The 27,356-nt window shown below is 43.4% G+C and overlaps 1 protein-coding gene across 1 annotated transcript in view; it reads left to right on the top strand.

Moving 5' to 3' along the window:
- Positions 1–27,356, top strand: part of OTUD7A (OTU deubiquitinase 7A) — a 373,673-nt gene that overhangs the window by 159,768 nt on the left and 186,549 nt on the right. Inside the window, exon 2 of the mRNA XM_030931684.1 lies at positions 17,665–17,787. The gene's annotated coding sequence lies outside the window, so the exon portion shown is untranslated. The remainder of the gene's footprint in view (positions 1–17,664; positions 17,788–27,356) is intronic.

Here is a 27,356-nt window from a genome sequence, read left to right on the forward strand (position 1 = left end):
CTCCCCGCCACAGTCCCTTGAAGTGAGGTTTTCCATTTCTTAGTCATCAAGTCTTGAAGTCCCCTTGTCCCTGACAGATAGTAAAATTGTCTGGGTCCCCCTCAAAAGACCCTTGAAATGCTAATGAAGCTACTGGAATTTAGAAAATTGTTTAATTGCTTCCTCTTCCTCCAGTAAACCTGGATTTCTAGAGGATATTCTTGCTAAGGAGGTTAAGAAAAGTCAGCACTAAGGGCCAGGGCTGATCAGTGGCCTCTTTGATTCTGAATATAAATCAGCCTTAAAGAGAAGGGCTGCAAAGGAAACATGACTTAAGGAAGAAAGATATGACAGTGCAAAAGTGTATGCTCATTACAATATAGTGCGGTTGCATCCAAATTCCTCCCACCTCACCCCTATGGATGGTGGTCACGCTTTTGTCATCCTAAATAATGCTGAGGGGGGAAAACCTCTTACACATGTCTTTTTCTTTATTAAAACTCTTAATTTCTGTGGAATAAAATCCTAACAGTGTGATTCAAAGGACATGTGCAATTTAACTTTTAAAATCTGCTGATTCATCTTTTTTCAATTCATGCTCTCACTGTTAATGTATGAAGTGCTGTCTCCCCACATCTTTACCACCACCGGATGTTAGTAACTCTTTTTAAGTTTTACAGTCTCATTAGATTAAAAAGCAAAAGTGTCTTGTTTCATCTCGCATTTGCTTGACTGCTTGTGAGGGGCAGGTGGTGTGCGCTTTCACAGCCTATCAGCTGTCTCCAGCCCCTGTTTTACAGGAGTGGCTCCTGCCCACAGTCTCCTAAGGCTGTTCCTCCTTTTAATTCTCAATGGTGCAAGCTCTTTATATATTAGGAACTCTAACTTTTGGTCAGGTGGGTTGGAAATTTCTCCCAATCTCTTTTTTACTTTGTATATATTTTATTTATATTTTACCATAGGAATTCATACCAAAAGCAAGAAGTATGACAAGTACAACTTTTTATGAAAGGACTTAAAAATCTAGATAAATGGAGAATTATACTGTACTCCTGGATGGGGAAGCTGAATTTGAAGCCATCAGTTATTTTGACATTAACATGTATTTGTAATGCAATTTTGGTCAGTATTCTAGGTTTTTGTTTTAACTGAGCCCAAGCTGTCCAGCAATGTCAGCAAGAAATTCTCCAAGAAGAGTAGGAAGAGGGGTCTTGTGTCGTCTATAAAAGTATCACATAGCTACACTCGTCAAAAGAATATAGTATTGGTACCAAAAATGAAAAAAAATTAAAATCACTGAAAGAGAGAAGAGATTTTGCAAACAGATCAAAGTATGGATATATTTTAACTCACTTGGAAAAGACAGCATATTTAATAAATATCTTGCTGTAATCAGTGATGTTGGAAGGGAATAAAATTGGATGCCAACACTGAGGCATGCACATGAATAAATTCCAGATGGGTTTTAAACCTAAATGTACAGCAAAAAATCTAATTATATAAATAGGAGGAAAAAGAGTAGAATGTGATCCATATAATCTCAGTTGAGAGAGGTCTTCTTAAATAAGGCAGGAATCCCAGAATGATAAAGAAATAGAGTGGCAGATATGGCTTTATGATAACAGTTTAGCGTCTTTTCCTTTAGTCTTTTATATGTGCAGTTTTACATTCTTGAGGTTTTTTCATATATATGGTTTTCTCTTGATTTTTTTCACTTCCCAAGTGTTTCCCCAAGGAATATAAAACTTCAAAAATGTAATTTCAGTATCTCTGTATGTTCCAGTTTATACCTGTGCTATCATTTAGTTAGAACTTACCATTATTAAACACAGTCTACAATTCTTTGAAATTATATTTCAAAAGTAGGAAACACATTCCATAATATATTGAATAGAGTCTGACATGCAAGACGCATGACACACCGTGGTAGCAACTCTCAGGATGAGACAAGTGGGCACTACATGGTAAACTAGACCTGGTGCTCATGCATAGAATCCAGTGGCAAACAATGTTTAATAAGTTATTAGCATCATTTTGTATAAATTGGGAAGAAATTTATTGGGTCCTTTCCTCATCCCATGTATACGGACCAGTAGAAGATAGAGGCAACAGAGATACCTCAGGCACCAGGCGCTGGTTGCAAATGTGGGGCAAAAATACTGTATGAAATCCACAGTGTATCCAGGGGGCTTTTCTTTGATCAAATCCCTGAGAATTTTCATAAAATAAATACTGTTTGGGAGTTTTAAGAGGAGGAATAGAACTTTGCTTCTGCAAATTATGGCAGTCATGTCAATGTGACCGAATATTCTGGAACAGATTTCCAAAAGAAAAGAGTACATCTTGTGAATCGTCAGCTTGCAGTGGCCTTAGTTAGAAGTCAGCATAGGTTCTGACTTCATTTTCTTTCTGGATAATGTTTTTGAGAGGGAACACTGGGAACATTATACATCTGAATTTTTGGAGTGCATTTGATTAAAGAGGTAGCATAGTGTAATTGTAAAAAAAAAAAAAAAAAAAAAAAAAGTTTATTTGGAATTAGAAGAGTTGAATTCAAGTGTCTAAACCCTCACTTACCTGTTACTCTCTTTAGAGAAGTCACTTCACTCTCAAGTCCAGATTTTCCATTTGTAAAATGAAAGTTTGGGATCTAAGTGACTTCAAAAGTCCCTTCAAGCTATAACACTCTGCTCTTGTAATTCCTCGTGACAGTCCTATGGTAAAGATGGAAAAATGTAGCCTGAATGTCATTTTAATGAGATAGGAGTCACCGTTGTCAATGACCATACACAGAGAACACATTTTTCTGTTAGTCCTATCGTTAAGCCTAGAAAGGAGTCTCTGGCAGACTGCTGTGGGGTTGTGTCTTCCTTCCCATTAGGCATTTTCTAAATGCTCTAGAACAAGGGTTAGCAAAGTTTTTCATAAAGGATCAATAGTAAATATTGCAAGTTTTGCAGGCTCTATGGTCTCTGTTTACAACCAGACAACTCACCCAGTAGATTTTATATAAATGAATGGGTGTGCTTGTGTTCCAATAAAACTTTATTTGTTAAAAACAGGCAGTTGATGGGCAGGCTGAGGTTCCCTGACACCTACTGTTGCACAGTGAGAACATTCATGGCCCGCAGATCAAATTGTCATTTATTTGGTTAAGTTTTATTTAGCACTAAGTCCTAGGCTTGCAAATACGCATGTGTCAGTTCCTGATCTCCAGGAACTTCCAGTGAGGAGATAGCAGGTGAATGAGATGGGGTGCTCCTTAAGATAGGGAGGTGCCTGGGGTGTGGATCTGGTCCTGTGCGTACACATAGCTGTGAGTGCCAGATTCTGCCTGGAGGTTAGGCTGGGCAACTGGAGCCGAAAGGAGTCCAGATGGCTTGTCCTAGGCAGGAGTTGTGGTGCACTGAATCTAACAAGATGAAATTCAGTACTGATGGAAATGGGACAGTGAGTTTAGACTTCAAGATAAAAGCAAAAAAGCAAACAAAAGACAGCTGTTCAAGTGGGAAGCAAAAGCTGTCACTTAACCAGCAACTTCATGTGAGTTTCTGCAGCTGCGAGTAACTAGAATGAGATAAATGGGTCCCAACTCATCAGGGCCTTGAGCTTCTCCATCCTGTGGGCCGATCGTGTCTGAAAGATTGTCTTCATTTCTTGGCCGGTGCAAGGAAGGTCTAGAGGGAAATAATTGCCTAACACTAGGTTGGCTGTGATGGAAAAGGAAAGAGTAAGTACTGGGTGTTCTGTTAATTCTCACATCAACCCTGTGAGCCAGGGATTACATTATATCCATTATAGAGCAGCACTTCTCAAATTTTGGTGTGTGTAAGAATCTCTGGAGATACAGTTGAAATGTGGATTCTGGTTCAGTAGGTCTCAGTGGGGCCTGAGAACATTAATTTCCTCCTCCTCCTCCTCCTCCTCCTCCTCCTCTTCTTCTTCTTCTTCTTATTATTATTATTGTTATTATACTTTATGTTCTAGGGTACACGTGCACAACGTGCAGGTTTGTTACATATGTATACATGTACCATGTTGGTGTGCCGCACCCATTAACTTGTCATTTACATTAGGTATATCTCCTAATGCTATCCCTCCCGCCTCCCCCCTCCCCACAGTAGGCCCCGGTGTGTGATGTTCCCCTTCCTGTGTCCAAGTGATCTCATTGAGAACATTAATTTCCGATGAGCACCAGCAGATGCCAACACAGCTGGGCAAAAGTACTGTATGAAATCCACAGTGTATCCAGGGGGCTTTTCTTTGATCACACCCTGAGAATTTTCATAAAATAAACACTGTTTGGGAATTTTAAAAGGAGGAATAGAACTTTGCTTCTGCAAATTATGGCAGTCATGTCAATGTGGCCGAATATTCTGGGACAGATTTCCAGAAGAAAAGAGTGCATCTTGTGAACCGTCAGCTTGTAGTGACCTTAGTTAGAAGCCAGCATAGGTTCTGACTTCATTTTCTTTCTGGACAATGTTTTTGAGGTGGAACACCGGGGACATTCTATGTCTGAATTTTCATAGTACCTTTAATTAAAGAGGTAGCACTGTGAACAGCAAGGAGGTGGATGAGGAAACAAAAATTGGCAGAGTCCGTGATTTGTCCCAGATTAAACTGCTATGAGTTGCTGTAATGGAAATTCAGAACTTACGTAACTCAAATAGGTATATTTGAAAAATAGTGAGAAATAGGTCGGCACAGGTCAAGATGTGAAAGCCCAATAAAGCTAGGCAGAGACTTGGTAAGATAAAATAAGTGCCTCAAAATGTTCAGTGACGGTAGTGCCCTGATACAGGCAATACTTACGGAAAAATCAGTATTTCAGGAAGAGCTGTAAAGGGTCTCCAGGAGTGGGCAAAGTATGTTTTTAATTAAACACTTTATTTTGAGACGAGTGTATATTGATATGCAGTTGTAAGAAATACAGAGTTCTAGTGTCCCCTTTACCTGTTTTCTCCCAGTGGTAGCATCGTGCAAAACTATGGTGCAATATCACAACCAGGACATTAATATTGATGTAGTCAATATGTAGAACATTTCCATCCCTCAAGGATCCCCAGTGCTGCTCTTTATATCCACAATCACTTACCCAACCTCATTCTTAACCTCTGGCAACCATTCATCTGTCTCCATTTCTACAATTTTGTATTTTAAAAATGTTATATCAATGGAATCATATAATATGTAATTTGGGGATTTTTTTTTTTACTTGGAATAATTCCCTGGATATTCATCCAAGTTGTTGCGGTTATCAAGAGTTCTTTCCTTTTCCTTACTGAGTAGTGGTTCACGGTATGGGCATTCCACAGTTTGTTAGCCATTCACCCCTTCAGGGTTCTGGATCGTGTCTAGTTCCGGGCTCTTATGAAGAAAGCTGCTATGAACATCCCTATACAGGTGTTTGGGTGAACATAAGACTCCATTTCTCTAGGATAAGTGCCCAGGAGTCCGTTTGCTGGGTTGCATGGTAGTTTTATGTTTAGTTTTAGGAGAAACTGCTTTCCAGAGTGGCTGTGTCATTTTCGTTCCCACAAATAGCATGTGAGTGATCCATTTCTCTGCGTCCTTGTCAGCTGTTGGTGTTGTCACTGTTTTTTATTTTTGCTGTTCTGATAGATGTGCAGTGATAACTCATCGTGTTTTAATTTCCATTTCCTTGATGACTAGGGATGCTTATTTGTCATATTTACCTTCTCTTCAGTGACATGTCTCTCCCTGTTTTTTGCCAGTTTTCTAACTGGTTTAACCATTGAGTTTTGAGAATTCTTTATACATTCTAAATAGTAGTCCTTTGTCAGATACGTGGTTTGCAAATATTTTCTCCCAGTCAGTAGCTGGTCTTTTTACTCTCTTTCACAGAACAAAAAGTTCGGATTTATCAGTTTTTACTTTTACTTTTAGGGATCATGCTTCTGGTATCAAGTCTAGTAACAACTTCTTTCCTAACCCTAAATCCCTAAGATTTTCTCATATGTTTATTTTCAAAAGTTTTGTGGTCTTATATTTTACATTCAAGTCTGTGATCCATTTTAAGTTAATTTTTACTGTATACAAAGAGTGATACTTAGGTCAAGTCTCCTTCCTCCCTCCCTCCCTCCCTTCCTTCCTTCCTTCCTTCTTTCTTTCTTTCTTTTCTCACAACCAGATCGAGGTGAGGCTGTGCACTACGGGAAAGGAGATCGCTGATGTGCTCTGCTCGTTTCTGTGTTGATGCGCATGCTATTGATATGTCTTATTACTGGCATGTTGACCTTGCTCCCTTGACTAAGGTGCTATCTGTCAGGTTTCTCTAGTGCAAAGTTACCATTTCTCCATTTGTCATTAGTAAATATCTTGCAGGAGATACTTTGAGACTATGATGCAGGTGTCTTTTTCTCATCACAGCTTTGAGTGGGAAAGGTTTGAGAGCTCAGAGGAAAATCCTCAAGACATAATCTTACACTGCTGAGTGACATCAGGTGGCCTGTGATGGTGGCATCTATAGAAGGGACAAGGAAAGCAGAAAAAGGCCATTCTCTATGAATATCATGATTTTATGACTGCCTGACTTGGGGAGAAGAGGTGAGTAGTGAGAGATACAGAGAAAGAGATAGAGGAAAAGAGGAAGACTGATTCACAGAGAAAGAGAGAGAGCTGAAGAACTCATTGAGATGGAGAGGGCAAAATCAATGGAGAATTCAGTTTTTCAGTCTTGACTGACTTGAAGAACAGGTAAGTTTTGCAAGGAAGGCAGGTTTGGTTCTAAGAAGTCTATACCTGTGAGATGTGTAAGTGGACATCCTGTCAGAGAGCAGGGCAAAGGGTGGAAAAGAGAACAAGACTAGAGAGGGCCACTTGGGAGTCACCTGAACACAGGTGTTATGAATATTTAATGAGTATAAATCAGTTATCCAACAGAAAGAGCCAAGCCAAGCACAAAGTTGGGAGAATACCCACAGTTTGTTGGAAAAGGAATCAGTGAGACAAACTGAAGTCGTGGGGAGATGAAGGACGATGGTGCCCTGTGTAAGGAACAGTTCACAATGGCAGCCATGACGACTGTGTTAACTAAGAGCTAGAAGGTCAGTGATTCCATCATTAGCAGGGGGTGACTTCTGTGGCTGTGGTTTCAGTCAAGTGGTAGGGATGGAATCCAGATGTAGGCAGGGGATAGGAGAATGCAGAGAATGCAGTAAGTGATGAAGAAAGAAGCGGATAGTAATTATTGTGAGCAGTTCAACAGGGAATTTTCTTTGTTAATGATGCAGAGGGAAACATGCCTGTACCATCACCTCCACTAACAGTGCAGTCAGACAGATTTGATTGCTAAAGAAGACTCACAGGGCCCACCCAGAAGGACAGTGCTCACAAGTCTGTGATTTGTTGACAAGAAAGGATGTGACAGAGCGACAAGCATGAAGGCAAGGACCTGCCCTGCATCCAAAGGCTGCCTCACAGCAAGCAGTGTGGACACACTGAGGCCGACACGGGCTGCCTCCAGTGGTCTTCCCTCTGCAGGCCTGAGCCAGATGTCTTTTCTCTCTCGGAACCGCATACCCATGCAAGGAAGGAACACCTAAGATCCAGGCAGCCCAGTGGAGTCTCCGTGGGGCTTTTTGTAGCCTTCTGGTCACATACGCACATTATTGCTACATGAGCGGCTCTAACATCAGAGCCCCCTCCCCAAACATGTGCAAAACATCAGTCTCACAGTCGTTCATAAACAATGAGCACAAACAGGCAGAGCCCACCCTGAAGCTTGCCTCGGACCCATGGGTAAAACAACAGTATTGGCCAGGTGTGGTGGCTGACGCCTGTAATCCCAGCACTTTGGGAGGCTCAGGCGGGCAGATCACGAGGTCAGGAGATCGAGACCATCCTGGCTAACACGGTGAAACCCCGTCTCTACTAAAAATACAAAAAATTAGCCGGGCGAGGTGGCGGGCGCCTGTAGTCCCAGCCACTGGGGAGGCTGAGGCAGGAAAATGGTGTGAACCCGGGAGGCGGAGCTTGCAGTGAGCCGAGATCGCGCCACTGCACTCCAGCCTGGGCGACAGAGCGAGACCTGTCTCAAAAAAGAAAAAACAAAACAAAAAAAAAAACAGTATTAATCACTGCCTTTCATCATTTGATGCAGAATGTCTCTTACTTCCGCAAAGCAGCTCAGGCCAATTTCAGACCTGCTGGAATTAACCCTCCCAGCACATCCCTCTACTGATGTTATCTCAGTAAGTCCTTATCACCATCCTGTTAAGTAGGTACCATTACTCTTATTTTTAAAAAGGGCGACGTGATGCTCAAAACCAGTAAGTACACTGCCAAGACAACACCATTAGGAGAAGGGAGGCGGGAGCTGAATGTGTGGGGGCAGGAGGGCAGATGCCTTCGGAACAAGGCCCCCGGGTGTGATTGAAACAAGCTGGGAGCAGAAAGGAGTGGAGAGGAGGAGCTTGCGGGTATGAGGCAGCAAAGGGATCACTGTGAAAGGCAGGTCTCCTGAAAAATGGGAACAAATGTGCTCCTGAGACTGCCTAAGAAGAAAGAGAGAGGATGAAGCTATTAGCAGAGACTGGGGCCCAGGCCTTGGTAGCCTTTAGATCAGTGTTTCTCCACCCCAGAGGGCTGGTGCCAACACAGCTTGCTGGGTAGTGCCCCCACTTGCAATTCAGCCGGGTCTAGGTGGAGCCTGAGAACTTGCATTTTTAACAAGTCTCCAACAATGCTGATGTTGTGGGCCAGGGGCCCCACTTTGAGAACCACTGTTCAGGCTTGTCAGTGCCACTTGGGTTGGGTCAACTGGAAGCAGAAGAGCTGGGGTGGATGGATGACTCTCTGGGACCCGTCTTTCTGGTCTCTATGCAGAAGTATCAACAGGTCATGATACTAGGGTATGATAAGCAACATAAATGAAAGGGACCAAGTTGGATAAATGCCAGAGTATTAGAGGAAAATGTGTTTCAGCTGCTTAGCTTTGATGTGAAAATTTGAACAAATAACCAGCGAATAAGGGACTGTTTCCATTCCTAGTTTGAAAAAAAAAAACTTTAATAAAAGATGGAATTGTCACCAGCATAATTTTAACCATTTTGAAATAGAAAATATCCTTGGTAGGGAGGGAAGGATTAGGAAAGAATGTGTGTAGTTGGAGGAAGGAACAATGCTTGGCTGCTGTCGTGGTGGGAGTCAGTGAAGCTGCCTGATGAGGACAGTAGCAGGACCATGGGCTCGATTATCAGGAAATGACTTTTTAGATGGCGGAGATGCCTCTGGGGCTTCAGGAGCTGTGGAGATAAGGTGACCAGTGTCTTCACCAAGCTGGGATAAAGCATTGTTCACATCTCAGCACATTTTGAGAAGTGGCCTAATGCTAACACAGCGCATTGGCTTTGCTGTTCAGGTTGCAGGTGACTGGTTGTGTGACCCTGGGCAGGTTGTCTGACTCCTCTGGGCTCAGGAGAGGTGGTCTTTAAGCAGACATGCATGCTAGCTAGCCCCTGCAGTGCGGGGTTGTTGTGAAAATGTAATGATAGAGAATATGGAGCATGTCTGGTGCAAGGAGACACTCAGAAATGTCCTCTTCTGCTTCAAGGTCAGGTAGAAGAATCTTTTCAATTTCACCTCCTGAACCCCAAGTAGCTCTAAGTCTTGTTCTTCTGAAACCCTTGTGTTCTGTGGCTCCTGAGCCCTAAACCCACAGATGCTGGGTCTCTGTGGCCCCCTGGAGGCCCAGCTTCAGGAAGACCCTGATCACAACCCAAATAGGGTAGCAGCCGAGCAAGATTCAGCAGACAGCATGCGAGTAAACAGATTAACAGGGTGATTGCTAATGCCACAGAAAGTAATGTGGGTGAGTGAATGACAGTGAAGGTTGAGGAACGTCATTCATAAAGGGCAGCCAAGCATGGCCTTTCTAAGGAGGTAGCAGCATTAAACCTGAGGGTGAGGAGGGGCTGCCTGGAGAAGGAGGCAGGTGGAGGGGAGGAGTCTACTTGGGAAATCCCAGGTCACCTGGACATGTCACTGGGCCCCAGGATTGGCATGCAGGTCAAATGCAATGTTGGTTGTGCTTAGGCAATTGAAAGCAAGTAGAAGCTGAAAAAGGGATGATTTATCTTGGTTCTGGGAAGTTGGGTTAGCAGTGAGGTCAGGAAGCAGAGGTGAGCAGCCAGCACCCTCTTTCTCTTGGGAAACTTGCACACATTTTAGAGTTACAGTTCCCCTAGGAAAGAAGTTAGCAGAGGCCACCCCACACCCAGGACAGGTGACAGAGCAGCAGTCTTCTCTCCCTGACCTTGATGCCTGGGCACAAAGGTAGCTTTTGCTGAGTAACAAAATGCTTGGACTTCCCACTCCTCTGTTTTCCTCTCCTGGCTGCATCTGCTCTGAAAGGCTACAGACAGCTGGCCCCAGGCCCTCCAAGTGGGCACCCACCTCCATCTGGGCGACAGAGGCTGCTGCTCATGGGAACTCCCCTTAATCCCTCTGAGTCCCTCTGAGTCATCTGGGCGGTGGGTGTCCCTGGACCAGCAGCTGTTGGGTCTGACCACTCACCAGGACACATGCCTCTGAACACTGGGACACAGGCCCTTTGAGGTCTGTCTGGAGCTGAAGGGCTGGCTCCCACACTGGGATGGAGAGGAATATGTGTAATATATTGGGGAGGGATGCAGGCAGGTGTGGGAGGAAGTAGAGCAGGCACAGTCCATGGAGGACAGGGGGCACGGGTGCAGAGGCACACAGGCATCATCCAGATGGCGAAAAGGCGATGGGCCCAGATTCTGCCCTAGTGCAGGGAAGGTGCCAAGATTTTAGACCGGAGGGAACTGCAAGAGAACCGCAGAGACCCTCTGCCTTCAGCAGATTTAGGTGCTGCCTGCAACTTGCCAGACTGGCAGTCCCCAGCATGCTGCCAGCAGGCACGCTCAAAATGCACTTCTGGCCTGAGCCCTTGCTGGCCTCCGCATGCCAGTGGCTGCCCCTCGGTGAAGAGGAGTTGTCTGTAACGGTGCTGCATGGACGGCCCATTCTGCCTCTCCACCCCTAGCCCCTTGTCCCCCCCCCCAACCCCGTGCCCTGTCACTCACACCTACAGCTACACCAAATCCTTCCCCAACCCCCTGCACAGGGGACTCCTTCATGTGCGGGCCACCCACCCCCAACCTGTGTCTGCACTGGGGGTTCTCTGTGGAGAATTCTCCTCTGTGGGGCAGTAGTACAGGCCTGTGTGTGCCTGAGCCCCCCCGCCTCAGGTGTGTGTGGGAGAATTTACCTGGGAGAAGTTAGCCACGACTGCCCAGTGAAGGCCCCACATAGAGTAGGCCCTCAGCAAACACCAGGGGCCCCTGCCCTCCTCACCCTTCTGGGAACTCTGACTTAGAGTTTAAGGTCCAAGCCAAGTGTCTCCTTCTCTCTGAAGAGTTCCCTGTCCCCGGAGGCAGATGACAAGACAAGCCCTGACTTCCCTTGGACTGGGGCTGCTCTGCACCACAGGTGTTCACCAGGGAGCAGGCTGTGCTGCGGGTGTCGGTCTCCAGGTCTGTCTCCTGTTTCAGATTACAGGGCTCTTGATGGCAAAACCACTCAAGTTTATTTCTGCCTCGTGGCCTGCAACTCCTAGCATAGTAAACGCTCATTAAAATGTTGCTGGTTTGTGCAGGACCTGGATTTTATGCAAATAAATAATTAAAAAGTTTTGCTAGCTGACTACAGTGAAATATCAATCACTTCATATCTGTTTGGATGACTATTAGCCACAAGAGAAGAAGTATGTATTGGTGAAGGTGTGGAGAAAAGAGAACACTGGTACATTGTTGGTGGGGATGTAAATTAGTGCAGCCATTATGGAAAAAGTGTGGCAGTTCCTCAGTAAAACAAAACTAGAACTACCATGTGATCCAGCAGTCCCACTACTGGTGTATAGTCAAAGGAAATGAAATCAGTATGTCAAAGAGTTACTTGCACTCCTATGTTCACTGCAGCACTATCCACAATAGCCAAGACATGGAACCACCCTGTGCTCATCCAAAGATGAATAGATAAAGAAAATGTAAAACATGGCCCGGGCGGTGGCTCACGCCTGTAACCCTAGCACTTTGGGAGACCAAGGCAAATGGATCACGAGGTCAGGAGATCGAGACCATCCTGGCTAACATGGTGAAACCCCGTCTCTACTAAAAATACAAACAAAACTAGCCAGGTGTAGTGGCAGGCACCTGTAGTCCCAGCTACTCAGGGAGACTGAGGCAGGAGAATGGGAGGCGGAGCTTACAGTGAGCCGAGATCGCACCACTGCACTCCAGCCTGGGCAACAGGGCGAGACTCTGTCTCAAAAAAAAAAAAAAAAGAAAGAAAATGTAAAACGTAGTATAAATGCACGATGGGTAATATTCAGTCATAAAAAGAATGAAATCCTGTCATGCACAGCAAGAATGAACCTGGAGGGCATCATGTTCAGTGAAATAAGCCAGGCACGGAAAGACAAATCCTGGATGATCTCACTTATGTGTGGAATCCGAAAAAGGTGAACTCACAGAAGCAGAGAGCAGAATGGTGTTGGTCAGGTGCTAGGGGAGGTGGGGTGAGTTGAGATGTTGGTCAAAGGATACAAAGTTCATTGAGGCAGGATAAATAAGTTTGAGGGATACATGGGGACTATTAGAACATGGTAACTATTGTAACAATGTATTGTATCCTTAAAAATTCTTGAGACTTGCCTGATAGTAGATAATAATAAAGTAAACTGGTGTTACAAAACAAGTTTTCTGGTTGAATGCTGAGCAGCGTTTCCTGGGGGAAGGGGGTAGAGGGGATCTGGGCTTGTGAAGGGCGGAGGGGTGTTATGACAGGGAGAGGGAGAGCTGAATGAAAGAAGTCAGGAAAACCTGGGTAGGAGTAGGGAGCAAGGAGAGCGGCAAGAGCCCAGGATCCAGGTAGCCTGAGGGAGGAGGCCCCCAGCCATGGGAGGCCAGAGGGCATGTCAGTGCCTGCTGACCCTTCACACACCTGCGCTGCGTGGGCCCCCTCCACTGGCTCTGTGAGGGCAGTGTCCTGGCCTCTGAGCTCCACTCCAGGGTCACTAAGGTCACTTGGCACCCTACTGGGTAGCCGCTGCTCATTTTGTACCTGCTGTTTCCCAGCAGTCAGTCCTGGAAGCATCTCTGGTCCTGTAGTCCTGCCTTCATCTTGAGCCCCTCTCAGTGCCTTGTATTTTTACAGTAGTTTCAGCTTAGAGCAGTGAGTCCTTCGGTCTCTGGAGCATCTTCAGAGGTCCCTTTTCATCTTCACCAGGACCTTTGGAACGGCCCAAATCTCATGGTGATGCAGGACAAAGCAGCCGTGGTGGCTTTTTAGACCACAGGCAAGTAGGGGACATGGCTGGTAGTGATTCCAGACCTGAGGAAGCCCGGCTGATGGGTTTCCCATGTGCTGGCCTTCAGTGACACCAAGGGGCCGGGTGGAGAGGAGGATTCAGCTAGAACAGCCTCTTTGGGCTTTCACCTGCACCTTACAGACCTGGGTCTCTGCTCTCACCTGGAGTCCCCCAGACACGCAGTGTGTCCACAGCGTTAGCACGCTCCCTGGGCCCACTGTCAGCACTGGGGGCTTTTAGAAGGGTGTGTCTGCCTGGCATTGCCACATCCAATCCCGCCGCATTCTGCATTTCAGAGCCAGAATACAGGTCTAAAATGCCTGTTTTATTTTGGAAACTACCGTTCTCCCCAGGATTAAAATGTGCAGGAAGCATTTATCCCACCCTTAGTTTAGCTGATAGCCTTACCCCTCCCTTTTGTTTTGTTGCAGATCTGAACTTCTTTTACCCAATGGCTGTTTTCCTGCATTTCCCTCTAGAGGTATTGGTGTTTCCAGAAACACTTCAGCCTTCCAGATCTTTACATAATTCATTACGGACATATTTTGGACTTACAGTATCTTATAGTACAAAAGAAAAAAAAAGAGAGAGAGCTTTCCTCTTTATTTCCAGAAGTTGTTACAGACTTCTCCTGAATTTAAATTTCCTGAAACTTTGGCCAGGACATGCTGTAAGTTTTTATTCCATTAGGGAACTATAAACAAAACCGCTTACCAGCAGGCCTGAGGCAGAGATGAACACCTGGCCTGAGCATCTCTCCTGCACCTTCCTGAGAGACAGACCGAGTGATCACTCTGTGAATTAAAGCTCATTTCCTAGAAACTCACTCATCTCTTGAAGCTTTTAGGAAGACTGAGAGATAAAGGCAGGAAAAGTGTCTGTCCCAGTGCGTGTGTGTGAGGGTTGTTAGTCGGGGGTGTCCTTCATTTTCCGCCAGGGGACTGCACGTCCATGGAGTGAACACCCCAGAGGTGGGCAGGGGACCAAGTCCAGCATGGGAGACACGGAGCCCTGGGTCGAAGGCTGTTCTTAGGTAAGCTTCGTGACAAACATGGCATTTGAGCTGGGTCTTGAGTGGAGCCAGGAGAGAACAGGAATTTTGAAAATTCCTGAGGGAAAAAATGTGAACGAAGAAAGGGACGCAGCAAGTAGTTTATTGTTAACTATAATTTTCCTACTATGTTATCAAATACAAGAATGTATTTCTTCTATCTAACTGCATGTTGGTACCTATCAGCCAACTTCTCTTCCTCCCCCCTTCCCTTCCCAGCCTCTGGTAAACACTATTCTACTCTCTACATCTGTGAGACCCACTTTTTTTGCTCGCACATTTGAGTAAGAACATGTGATATTTGTCTTTCTGTGCCTGGCTTATTTCACTTAACATCATGACATCCAGTTCCATCCATGATGCTGCTTTCACCTGCACCTTATGCAGGTGAAATGACAGGATTCCGTTCTTTTTCTGGTTGAGTAATATTCCGTTCTGTGTGTATTCCACACTTTATTCATTCATTCATCCATTGATGGACACTTAGGTTGAGTCCACATTTCAGCTATTGCAGACAGTGCTGCAGTAAACATGGGAGTGCAGATATTTCTTCAATATACTGATTTCCTTTCCTTTTAATATATACTCAGCAGTAGGATTAATGGATATGTAGTCGTTCTATTTTTAGTTTCTTGAGGAACATCCGTACTGTTTTCTGTAATGGTAGTACTAATTTGCGTTCCCCTTTCTCCACATCCTTACCAGCATCTGTTGTTTTTGTCTTTTTTATAATAGCCAGTTCTAACTAGAGTGAGATGATATCTCATTGTGGTTTTAATTTGCATTTCCCTGGTGATTCGTGATATTGAGCATTTTTTCATATGCCTTGTTGGCTGTTTGTATGTCTTCTTTTGAGAAACATCTATTCAGGTCATTTACCGATTTTCTAATCAGATGATTTGTTTTTTGCTATGGAGTTGTTCGAGCTCCTTATATAATCTGGTTATTAATCCCTTGTCAGGTGGAAGTTTGCAGATATTTTCTCCCTTTCTCTAGGTGGTCTCTTCACTTAGTTGTTTCCCTTCCTGTGCCGAAGCTTGTTCGCTTAATATAAACCCATTGTCCTATTGTTGCCTTTTTGAGTCTTACTGCAAAAATCCTTACCCAAACTGATTTCCTGAAGTGTCTCCCCAATGTTTTCTTCTGGTAGTTCCATAATTTTAGGTCTTACATTTAAGCCTTTAATCCATTTTGAGTTGATTTCTGTATATGATGAGATGAGGATCTAGTTTCATCCTTCTGCATATGGATATTTGATTTTCTCAGCACCATTTATTAAAGAGACTGTGTTTTCCCCGGTGTGTGTTCTTGCCACCTTTGTCGAAACCGAGTTGGCTATAAGTGTGTGGATGTATTTGCGGGTTCTCTGTCCTGTTCCACTGGTGGATGTGTCTGTTTTTATGTGAGTGCCATGCTCTTTTGGTTACTATAGGTTGGTACTATCATTTGAAAACACAACCAGTGTGATGCCTTTAGCTTTGTTCTTTTTGCTCAGGATCACTTTAGATCCAAGGTCTTCTGTGGTTTCATATGAATTTCAGCCTTTTTTCTATTTCTGTGAAGAATGTCATTGGTATTTTGACAGGAATTGCATTGAATCTATAAATCACTTTGGTTAATATAGACATTTTAGCAATATTAATTCTTCTAATCCGTGAGCATGGGATATCTTTCCATTTTTTCAGGTTCTTCCTGTTGAGTTACAGGGATTCTGCATATGTGATAGATATTAATCCCTTATCAGAGATACGATTTTTAAACATTTTCTGTCATTCTATTGGTCGCCTTTTCACTTTGGTACACAAAAGTTTGTGATTTTGATGAAATCCAATTTATCTGTTTTTCCTTTGGTTCCTGTTTTCCCTGTTTTTTTGGTGGCATCGTACCCAAGAAATAATTGTCAGATCCAGTGTCATAAAGCTTTTCCCCAGTCTTTCCTGTATGAGTTTTATAGGTTTAGCTCTTACATGTAGGTCTTCAGTCCATTTTTAGTTAATGTTTGCATGCCATGTTAGGTGAGAGTCTAACTTCATTATTTTGCATGTGGATGTACAGTTTTCCCAGCACCGTTTATTGAAAAGATTGTCCTTTCCACATGGAATGGTCTTGTGGAAAACGTCTGGCCATTTACGTGAAGCCATGCATGGCACCCTTGTGGAAAAATGATTTAACCATATATTTGAGGATTTATTTCTGGTCTACCTTGTGTGGACTCTAATCTGTCTTCATGCCCACACCACATGCTGTGATTAACATAGGTTCATAGTATGTTTTGAAATCAAGATGTGTGAGACTTCCAACTTTGTCCTTCTTTTTCAAGATTGTCTTAGCTATTGATTCTATCCTTCTGCATTAGAAGTCAGAAAATTTATTGCCTACAAAATCATTTTGAAAGTACTACTCAAACCTTCTAGTAAAATTGAAAAACAAAGGAGCAATGAGAGATATGCAAATTATTTATGATCAATCAGCAAACACCAAAACACAGTCATGTTACAAGTAATAATATAGAACTGAAGCTTAAAGCAGTTGTTAAGAATTATGATTCCTGAGAAAGTAGAATACAGAAATCAAAAGGAATTTCAAATTAACATTCTAAATGATTTCAACAAAATATAGCAGGTAGCAGAGGAAGAGATGGGAATTAGATTGAACTAGGGGCCTTATCCTATGTGGAAATTAGAGGTTATATATGTTATTTTACTGAGTAAAAATTAAATTTTGTCTATAAGTTATTAGATAAATGGCCTAAAAAGGTAAAAATATACAGACATCTGCTGACCTAGGGGATGCCCAGTCCAGATGGGGTGCACCTGGTTCCACTGTGTGGAATATGAACAGCCCCCTCACTTTGAGGTTCCCCGCAGATCACACCCCCAGAACCTCTCTCCCAGAATCTCAGAAGTCAGAGTTCAGTGTTCAAGCCCCGCTGAGAAGCACAGTCCCCTCCCCTGGCACATCAGCTTCTAGGAGCTCTAAGCCCACCCTCACGTCTGTTAAGTCTACACAGATGAGACTTTTCCCATTGATCCTCATCTGTCTCCTGATGGGACATTCATTTAAAAATTAAAGGGTGGGGTCGTGTGTTGGGAGTGGGAGACAGGGGTGTGGGATTCACCAGCCAATTTCAGATGCATGTTAAATATTTAAAATCATTTTAAAAGTTGAAATATTAATATTTAATTTTTTAAATATAAAAAATCCTAAAATTGAAATGGTTAGTTCTCACTTTCCATGAAGTGTGAACATTCTCTTTGATTCTCATTGTCTTTTCCAGAGTTCTCAGGCGCTGTGATCTCACCTTCCACTGGGGCAACAATGGGCCATTTCCAGCAGGGACGGTGCGGCGTTGGCCTGCATGCCTGACTGCCACACACCTCCAGAATCAGGTGTCTGAAAAGTAAGTCCTGTGTTGTTGGGGTCTTAGTGGCAGGCCAGAGGGGCAAGTGCAGTCACTGCCTCTGACAATAGAGCTGGTAGTGGTTCTGTGGACTCCCTGGAAATCAAACCTAAAGCCCGGATAAAGTGTAAGGTTCATTGAGAAAGAGTCATGAAATGTACTTCATACGGCATTAGAATTTGAGATTGGAATAATAGGCATTATTCTTTAAAAGGAAAAAAAAACAACTGTAGTGATTGACAAAGTGACTTGATTTATACCAGTGCAAAATTTGTCATCTGTTGCAACCATTATTGATTTTTAAAATATTATAAGCAAAAGAAAAATAGTCCCGTTATCTTAACACACTAATTATTTTTACTTTTACTGTTTCCTCTTCTTATCCAAAAATACAATTTTAATCTGACCGATAGCATAGCCATTCTTTTGCTTTATCACTCTTGGAACAAATATTTTTATATACCTTCTTGCCTACTTTTTATTTTATAAGCTTTAATTCTACAGAAAACGTGAAGGAATAGAAAAGTGAACACCCGTAATTCTTCACCCAGATTTACCAGTTGTTTATACACAAACAGACACACGCAGATGGTAAATATGTGTTTGTGTGTGTTTGATTCTTTTTGTCTGAATCATTTGAAAGTAGATTGTTGACATCATGACACTTTGACATCATCTCCTAAGTACACAGCTGCCTTCTACAAAAGTATAGTACCATTACCACTGTGAAATATAATATTGATAAAGTGATATTATCCAAATATGTTGTCCCTATCCAGATGCCCCTGATTGTCTCCCAAATATTCATCATAGCTGTTTTCCACTGTCTAGTGTTCAATTAAGTATCACTCACTGAATTCAGTTATGTCTCTTTTTATCTGAACTAAAGCCCTCCTTTCATTTTTCTCTTTCATGATGGTGATGTCTTTGAAGAATCTGAGCCACTTGTTTTATGGAGCGCTACCTAATCTGGACTTGTCTGATTATTTCCTCATACTTAGATTGAGATAGACATTTCCTCCATCTCTCTTTCCAGCACATCAGTGGGCGCCCGTGGCTCATGGTGATAAGTTTGTTCACCGGGCTAAGGTCATTTCTCATGAGCTCTCTTTATAAAGTTACTTTTTTTTTTCTGAGATGGAGTCTCGCTCTGTCGCCAGCTGGAGTGCAGTGGCAAGATCTCGGCTCACTGCAACCTCCACCTACCGGATTCAAGGAATTCTCCTGTCTCAGCCTCCCAAATAGCTGGGACTGCAGGTGCCCACCACCATGCCCAGCTAATTTTTGTATTTTTAGTAGAGATGGGGTTTCACCATGTTGGCCAGGATGGTCTCCATCTCTTGACTTCAGGTAATCCACCCACCTTGGCCTTCCAAAGTGCTGAGATTACAGGTGTGAGCCACCACGTCTGGCCTATAAAGTCACTTTTTACATTCTTGTCTTTTACTAGTAAGCAATGGGGCAGACTTTGAAGCCCCATGAACATTCTCTTCCCTGGTTGATTTTCATCCAGTGATCTTAGCGTCCCTTGATGGTTGTATTATGATTTTTAAGCCATTAGTTTATTGGGACCTCAGACTTTCTTTGTCACATAGTCCTTCATGTTTCACATTTTCTGTGGTTGTGAGGTCATCACACAAGGGAGCATATGGTGAGGTGGTCAGGAGGAGGACTCTGAAGTTAGACCACTTCAGATAGGCATCTACGTATGCATCTTGTGTCTGTCATACGACAAGCAGGTGACGGTGAGCAAACATTTCTCCTCACAAACCTTTAGTGTCCTTATAATTACAATTAGGAGACTGGGAGTGACCATCGCAGGAGGCATATGGCGCAGGGTAGAGCCTGTGGCTGGCCTTGCTAAGCAGTAGCTGTTAATTATTGTCAGACACAGGAAACATGGGCGAGAGCAACTAGATGCTGCTTTTATTCCTGAGATCTTTTATAAGACCTTTAGCAAAAATGCTAATAAATCTGAATGACAGAGTAGATGCCCCATGCTCTGTGTCCCTGCAGTTAAAAGGTTGCATAGGGAATGAAACCACCACGCCAGGAAGTATTCATCAGTGAACACTGTCCTGATGTGCCCTCCCCGGTCGGCTTCCTCCTCCTGCTCTTGGTCACCCTTAACTGCCTCCCCTCACTGGGTCTGAACCTCCCAGGTCTGTTGTCAGGTTTGCCTTTCAGTCACCACTAACCAATTGGGGTTTTTTTTTTTTTAATCTGAAGATTGTGTGTGGGTGTTTTTTTCCATTTAAATCAAGTCCTTTTAGTTCTATTGGCATCCCATTGCCACAGAATGCATCTTCCTTGAGAATGTTTTGAAAATTTTACCAAGAAAACAGTTTGTGCAAATATAAGTTATTTTAGAAGCTACACACGAATATGAATTAGACTGAGTCTTCAAAAAAATTGCTGTTGGAAAACATGTTAATATCTTAAAAATACTTCCTCTGAAAAGGTTACTTGCCTCATTGTCTTCCCCACAACTCTTAAAAGCAGATGAGAGCTAGTGCTCACAGAGAAGACCGCTCTGCATCCTGCGTCCAGATGACATGCTTTCTGTCGGCTTCTTGTCGGCTGAGCTTGAAGGGATGGCCCTGTGGGGTTCCCCTGCTTTCTGGGGCGATATCAACCCAACCAGCCTGGAGTGTGCCAGGACCAGGGCACACTTCTTGTGGGCTCCAGCCCCAGGCTTCCCTGAAGCCTTGCCACATCTCCTTTTTCCTTCTTACCAGCTGTTCACATGCCAGGAATCCTTGCTTGTCTCCTCGTCCTCTGTATGCGCTCCTTGGGGATGGGACTGTGCCTTTTCTGTTTTCCCAGGAGCAAACCCAAAGGTTATAGGATGAGTGAAGTGCAGGTGAAAATCAAACCTCTGGTTCTGCATCAACACCAAGGAAATCACTGAGTTTCACTTGAGTGTGTGGATGGAAATATCAGGACTGCCTTTTCTCAGTTTCCCAAAGCACATGCTGTGGAATGTCTGTCCACTTGGAAACCTGAGCTCTCTGGTCTTGAGTGAGCTCCATGCTCCAGGCCTGTGTGCTAGAGAACCAAATGGAGGTGGCTGGAAGCCAAGGCAAAGCCCGTGCAGAGAGGCCCACTCCCAGGAGGCTTGCAGGTGCTTGGCCACACTCGGGGGAAAAGGACCCCTCCTCCTCCACAGCCCTGGGCCAGGCCCTTCCCTGCATCTCCCTCTTCCTGTTCCTTTCTCCTGTACAACAGCAGCCTGGCAGTATGTGTTCCCCAGTGTGGGTTCATCAGCATCACCAGCCAGGAAACCCTCATACCCAGAACTTGGCTTTGGGGCTTATTCTTCAAAGCCCTGTTGCTGAGCCATGGAAAGAGAGGCAGTGCCCCGTGAGATGGCATAAGTATAAATTCACAAAAGGCTTGAAGACACACCCTTAGGGCGGTTCTTAAATCCCCTGGGGGCTTGCTATCCACACAGACATTGTGCCCCATACATGTGTGAAGGTGGGTCAGCCAGTCAAGATAAGGCCAGAAGCCCAGTGTGTATTCAGCACTTTGCTGAATTCCCTGTGTACCTCTTGGTTACTCCTAGAGCATGCAAAAGCTCAATTCTCAGGCAAAATCATCTGTTACCATGTTCCAAAGCTCCATTTAACTCGTTAATAAGGGAACCAGCAAAAAGACAAATGATCTGGCTCCACAAGCATTTGGTAACTGGGATTTACTGGCTCCACAAGCATTTGGTAACTGGGATTTATTGATTTATTGATTTATTGATTGATTTATTTAATTATTTATTTTTCATTTATTTATTTTGAGAGGGAGTCTCACTCTGTCGCCCAGGTTGAAGTGCAGTGGTGCGATCTCCGCCTCCCGGGTTCACACCATTCTCCTGAGTAGCTGGGACTACAGGCACCCGCCACCATGCCTGGCTAATTTTTTGTATTTTTAGTAGAGACGGGGTTTCACCGTGTTAGCCAGGATGGTCTCGATCTCCTGACCTCGTGACACATCCGCCTCAGCCTCCCAAAGTGCTGGGATTACAGGCGTGAGCCACCGCGCCTGGCTGGTAACTGGGATTTTTAAGGTCAGTTGGGAAAGAAATGCAGAAATGAGATACTAAGTTAAGGCAAACCTCTACAAACCAATACAAATGCCAAATTTGGAGTTGACTTGTTTACTAGGCAGTAAAAGTCATAAGCTGTCAATCCTGCAGGCTAATCTCACAGGGCTATAAACCTGTTTATTTTAACCAATTGTGAATGATTAGATAAATATTTGTCACACTGCTCAAGAGCTTCAGAATGGGATCAATCAGACTTTTTTGCATTCTAACAGAATATCACAGATCCCAGAAATCATCATTTTTCCCCTTTTCAGGTTTGGAATCAATGTTTCCATAACAATCAGCTAAAATATGGTGGTTGACAAGTTGTGAGTGATCACGTAGCACCATGTGAAAGTACCACCTTTTGGCCTGCACAATGCACTTGAGCTCTGGTGTAGACACTGCAAGGCCATGTGTGGGAGACAGCTTCTGACACAGCTCCCAACCATTCCTGCCTCCTGACATCGCATCTTCAGTGTTGTCCCCTGCCCTTGGGTGTGGGCTGGACATAGTAACTCGCTGTTAATAAACAAAATACAGCAGAAGTGACAGGTGCCACTTCCAAGACCAGGATGCAAACACAGTGACTTCTGTCTTGCTCAGGCTCTCTCTGACTCTTCTCACGTGGTTGTTCTGATGAAACAACTCTGATTTTGTGATCTCACCTTGGAAAGGCCCACGTGGCAAAGAACTGAGCTTCTTAGTTCAACAACCCTCAGAAACAATTGTGTGAATGATCACATGAGTAAGCTTGGAAGAGAAAGGTTCCTCATTTGAGCCTTCAGATGAGACTGCAGCCTCAACTCACATTTTGATTGCAGCCTTGTGAGAGACCCTGAGCTAAGGTGCACTCTGACTCCTGCCCCACAGAAGTGGTGAGATTATGTATATGTGTTGTTTTAAGTCCCTAAATTTGGAAGTCGTTGTTTCACAGCAATAGGTAACTGATGCAGCATCCATGAAATGTTTAGGGTTGATTGTTCTTGGATATGTGCTTCTCAGCAGAGCTATCTTTCATCTCTCCTGGCTTCTCCCATCTCCTTTCTCCTGCTTCTCTACTCTCCCTTTCCTATTCTTTATTACTCTTCCTTTCTTTATTCCCACTCCATTTGAGTTCCCCTTCTCTACAACTGTAATTGCATCCTTGGCCATTGATTAGGGAGGCTTAAAACTAGAGGTACCTTATTTGTGGGGACAATGTGCAGTTCAGAAAGATATCCCATCCTTGGCCAGTAGCAAAATAGTTTTCTTTGTTGAAATCAATTGCTTCGAACTTACATTGGCTACATCATCCAGGGCTGCAATGCTTCTTATTTGGTCTTGAGCCAATGCTTAGTGTTTGAATGCAATTGGCTTTACCATTCTTTCCTCAGGGGAGTGTAGACAAACAAATTTTCTGCTTAAGAATGCAGTTTCTTTCTGACTCAAACAGCTGATCCTATCAACTTGGACTTCATAGTCATCAGTTTCAATTCAGAACCAACCTTTTAAAAATTATATGTTATTTTGATATAAAAAGTACCAAAAGCAAATCTTCTGAAGGAATAGAACTCCAGATGGTTTTATGAGGTTTCCCAGGTTATTAATTTAAGAATATATTGCAAATAAATATATACATAATCATAATCATACCTATGTTTTTGATTTTTTTTTATTTCAGTGGGTATATAGTAGGTGTATATATTTATGGGGTACCTATCCTTTTTTTGGTACTTGCTGTGTGCCAGGCACTATGCTATGTAATCACCACCACAACCATATTAAAATAGGAGCTGCAATCCTCGTTTCCAGACTGAGGCAGTGAGAACCAGGGACTAGACATAAATTATCCCCAAGAATTTTTGGAATGCCTGCCTGGATTTGTATTTGTATAAGTGTTTCTAGTGACTAAAAATGAAAACCCAAGAAACTAAAGAAGAAAACAATTAGTAGATTAATCTGTTAGGTCATAAAGTTGACAGGGTTGTATAGAATGCTGGGTGGGTTCTTCAGAATCCACCTATCTCAGTGTTACCTATTTTAAAAGTTCAAATCCATACATGATGACAAATATTTATTTCCTTTATGTGTATCTTTTTATTTGGGCAAAGTTGTTTATTATATTTGAAAAGATAAACACTAAAATAAAACACTGAATTTTACCAGTCACTGATATGTGTAAATAATCAACTAATATGGGCCAATAAGAAAGCCCAAAAGCTGAAATTCTCCAGTTTTTGTGAAATCTAATTTTTTTTTCTTAATGGAAAGAGCCACTACGTCGACTCTCTTGGTTCCACTTACTCTAAGTGGCCTGGAAACTTCCAAGTATTAACAACCAGCCCACTGGAATTTCTATCCAAATGTCCCTTAGATACCCTTCCCTCTCTCCATTTTTAACATGCACAGACTGTCACACGCAGTTATGTGAATGTGCACGTACATTCACACACACATGCGCATGCAAACATTCACATATATTCACACACGTTCAGCATAAACATGCACACAGAAGCCACAGACACACATACACACTGTTAAACACATGCACACTCACATGTACATGCACACACAGCACATGCATACACATGCTCACACAGGGACACGTAAACATACATGCACACCTAGTCTATTCAGAGTTAATTTTATATATGGTGTAAGACATAGATTGAGTTTCCTTTATAGAAGTCCATTTGCTCCAGCAGCATTTTTTAGAAAAGTCTTACCTTTTCTCCATTGGATTGTCTTTGTGCCTTTGTCAAAAATCAGTTGTCTTTCGTTTTAGTAATAAATGTGTCTATCCTTTACTATCCCAATACTATACTGTCTTGGCCATGGAAGGTTTATAATGCATCTTAAAATCAAGTATGTGAGTCCTCTAACTTTTTTCTTTTTCAATGTTATTTTGACTAATCTAGTTTCTTTATCTTTCTATATAAAATTAGAATCTGCTTGTCTGTGCCTACAAAGAAACCTGTTGGAATGTTGACTGGGATTGCATTGAATTTATAGATCAGTGTGACTATACCTGACATCTTTTTTTTTTTTTTGAGACAGAGTCTCGCTCTGTCGCCCAGGCTGGAGTGCAGTGGCCGGATCTCAGCTCACTGCAAGCTCCGCCTTTCCGGTTTACGCCGTTCTCCTGCCTCAGCCTCCCAAGTAGCTGGGACTACAGGTGCCCGCCACCTCGCCCGGCTAGTTTTTTGTATTATTTAGTAGAGATGGGGTTTCACCGTGTTAGCCACGGATGGTCTCGATCTCCTGACCTCGTGATCTGCCCGTCTCGGCCTCCCAAAGTGCTGGGATTACAGGCTTGAGCCACTGCACCCGGCCTATACCTGACATCTTAACTGTGGTATATCTTACAATTCATAAAAACAGTACATCTCTCTATTTATTTAGGTCAATTTTGGTCTCTCTTGCCTGAATTTTGTCAATTCCTAGGTTAGAATTTTTGACTGTGTCCTGGCTCTGATGTTCTCTAGGTCTACATGTACCCTATTCCCTCTTTTCCTGGCTTTGCACCCACTGTCCATACCTCTTCCCCAATTACATGGAGCTCAGCCCTCTACTTCTTTGCAAAATCCCCAGCCCCTGTGGTTTTCAAATGCGATGTCACTTCTTCAGAGCCTCTCTTACTCTCTCCTCCACTCCAGTCTAGCATGGGTGCCCTTCCCTTGTGCCTAACACCATCTTGTCTCTCATAGCTCTAAGCATCATGTGATATAACTGCCTCATTAATTTGTTTTTTAGGCCAGCAGCCCAAACACTCTTAGAAGGCAGAGACCCTGCCTGATTTTAGGTTGTATTCCTAGCATGTAACACAGAGCAATGGCCCAGTTAATGGCAGCTGAGTGTAGGCATGGAGCAATGGAGTAAAAGGAACTGAAAAGGGAGAAGTAAACTAGCCTTGAGTGAGGCTCTGCTCTGTGTCAAGCACCAAGAAGGTAGGTCAACAGTGGTCAATAGAAATTAGACTGTCAGGGAGAAATTAGACAATCATTATTAGACAGTGAAACACAGTCAGACAGAAAGGTATAGAGGGAGAAAGGAAAGGGAGGGGGATATATAGACAGACATTCAGGCAGGTTGTGGATAATCAGATAGATACATTCATAGGCATATGGATAGATATGTAGACAAACAAGATAGGTTGAAAGACATACAGACAAGGCAGATGGGAAAAACATTGAGACCCCCAGATGGATAGACAGAAAAACAGAGAGTTTCTAGCATAGAGAGACAGACAGGTAGTCAGATAGACAGATATATAGCACAAAGACATACAGACATACTGACAAATAGACACCCAGAAACATGCATAGGTGGGTGGGTGGGTCGGTGCATGGATGGATGGATAGATGGATGGATGGATGGATGGATGGATGGATGGATGGATGGATGAAGATAGGTAGAAATAGACAGGATAGCAGAAAGAAAGAGAGAAAGAAAGAAAGGGAGGGAGGGAGGGAGGGAGGAAGGAAGGAAGGAAGGAAGGAAGGAAGGAAGGAAGGAAGGAAGGAAGGAAGGAAGGAAGGAAGATGGGTAGTTAGACATCTACATAGATAATAGTAAGACAGACACATGACCAACGGAAGGAGAGACAGAAAATCAGGAAAGAGGAAGGCAGACAGACAAGGAGAAAAAATAATTAGAAAGATAGATACATACAGACAGGAACAAATATACATCAAAAGATACGTAGGTAGGTGGGTGGAACAAGAAAAGGAGAGATAGAATATAGATTGAAGGTAAATGACAGGTGGACAGGCAGGCAGGCAGGCCGATATGTATAATGTTTTTATTTAGGTTTATTTAAACTTAACAAAGTTCCAAGAAAGATATGGTATCTTCTGCATATATAGTTGGGGAAGTGGATTCACAGGGATTTAGTGATTTCCTAAAGACCACACTTGAAGAGAATGGCAAAGCTTCAACTCAAAACTAGCCCTACCTTTCCCTAGGGTTTGTGCTGGCACAGCCTCCGTGGATTCTCCAACCCGCATCACATAACCTGCCAGACAAGGTGCACCTTTATACTCTTCTCTTGCTTGCATTTGCTTCCATGCTGGAGCCCAGGCCCCTGTCATTTCTTGTATCTTATTTAATAGCTTCAGTAGAAAATGATGCTTGAAGTATGGTTTATTATGTGAGCAGGGGGCAAAGAGTTTGGGAGGCCTTAAAGTAGAGATGAGTGTCCTGCTCCCTCCCTCCCGGGTCCTGAGCTCCTGAGAGCCCTCATGACCATAGCTAGTTTTCCTTCTGGAAAGTTTTCTACCCATGAGACCTTTTCCCTGTTAGTATTGTTTCATCATGCTATAACACATTAATAATCTCAGGTGTCCTAGAGACAATTCCTTGTTGACACCTGTAATGTAGTTCAGGTACTGATGTAATAGGCTTGATTCAGCCAGTCTCCTATTGACAGACTTTTTTTATATTTCCAGCTATGCTGCAGGGAGCATCCTTAGACGTGCTTCTTTGTACACCTAAGCAGAGTGTTCTC

Source organism: Rhinopithecus roxellana, chromosome 5, assembly GCF_007565055.1.
Source record: "Rhinopithecus roxellana isolate Shanxi Qingling chromosome 5, ASM756505v1, whole genome shotgun sequence".
NCBI lineage: Eukaryota > Metazoa > Chordata > Mammalia > Primates > Cercopithecidae > Rhinopithecus > Rhinopithecus roxellana.